The sequence below is a fragment of the Alligator sinensis genome, unplaced genomic scaffold (assembly GCF_000455745.1).
Source record: "Alligator sinensis unplaced genomic scaffold, ASM45574v1 scaffold621_1, whole genome shotgun sequence".
Taxonomy (NCBI): Eukaryota; Metazoa; Chordata; order Crocodylia; family Alligatoridae; genus Alligator; species Alligator sinensis.
The window spans coordinates 1-1,677 of NW_005843549.1; positions in this window are offsets into that span (position 1 = coordinate 1).

The following is a 1,677-nucleotide window of genomic DNA, read 5'->3' on the forward strand; positions in this document are numbered from 1 at the left end:
AATAAGCCATTTCTTTCCTGTGACAAATACATTCTGGGTGTGTCTACATGTGCACTAATGCCCAGTAAGGTTACTGTGCGTTAAAATAAGGCACAGCACAGTGCACCAAGGAAAGTGTATGCATTTGCCCCCAGTCAGTAATGGGGGCAGTTGATCTGGAGCTCCCTCAAGGTCAGTGATTCAAATCCACTCTTCCCCTGACCAGTGCAGGCTAAGCCAAGCCCAGGTCCCTCCTCTCCCTTCTCCCCACTCCCATCAGGCAGACAGCACTAGGGGCAGGGCTGGGATACATCAGCCCAACCCTGATCAGGCAAAAGTTAATGAAGGCACTACACTTTGGAGAGCGTTCGTTTCAACTGACAGATAATGAGGGATAATTTGTCATGCAAGCTGGCACTTCTAAAGTGCTCTGCAGTTGTGCACTTTAGTCAGGGGAAGGCTGTAGAGCAATGTCAAGGAGTTGATTGTCTGACAAATGTCACTTCTTTCTGTGCTCTAAGTTTAAATGCAATCTGAATCAAAATTGCACTCATCACTTCCTCCTTCCCTTTCCCACCCTGAAGCACCAGCCCTACCTATGACCCTCACCCTGGTGTATGCCTGGCCCCTTTCTCCCTTTGACAGTGCCCATTTAGTGCTGCCAGAAAAGAAACCTGAATGGTGGCACTATGACATCACAGATCATTCAGAAGGCCTCTCCATGAAGTACCACCTAGGCACTGTATTGATGAGCTGAAATAGTTGGGATTGGGCAAAAATATGACCTGAGCCAGGCAGCATACAGGGAACCACAGTGCAATTCCCAGGCCTCACTCTTACCAAGCAAACATAACTCCGGATCTAAAGAAGCTGCCTGACTGATTACCCTTTTTGTACATAAAGTTAAGATACAGTCACATTTCCCAATGTTCTTCCATTCCCTGTTAACCAGTAAAGCATTACAACCACCCAAGTCAGAAAAGGAGACCGGCTTTAGTTGCCTCTTTCTGCCTGGAGGGCCAAGTTGTGGTTGTAGGGATGGAGGAGGCCACAGAAATTGGTGACAGGGGGCATCTCAAAATTCAGGTTGCACTGTGTGGAAATTGAGATCACGGAGGATGGCTAGAGTGTGTCCTGTAGCCACAGGAAGCCAAATTTGACTGAACTGTGAGACAGGAGGTGTCCGGGGGTCCTGAGCTGCCCATGTACTGGATAGTGCAGGCACTAGAACCTGAGGTTAAGAGGAGTGACCCGATCTGCGCCAGGAGCTTGTGGCTCTGAACAGAGGCTCCCAGGCCAGAGGGCTCAGCAAGAGTAAAATTGGGATGAGGCTGAGGGGGGAGCCTTGGGACCCTCTCTTCCAAATGCATGCCTTGCCCTCCCCTGTATAGCTTCCCCTCCTAATTTCAACAGAAAGGCAGGGTGGATGAGGCTACTGGATAGGAGAGAGGCCATAGGATGTAGGCACTAGTAGGCCCCTAGTTGTACCCTGTAGCAGCACTTGCAAGTGGCCTGCAACACCCAGTATGGATATGCAGGTTATTTAAATAAGTATTCTGATTGGTATCATTCTGATTGCTTTGTTTCACTGAAACTTGGAGAACTGGAGAGAACCAGTGTTACTGTAGACTTGGAAGATGCCAATTAGCTGGGGTCTGTTCTTGAGAAAAATACAGTTCTGGGAGGGAGAATGTCTTA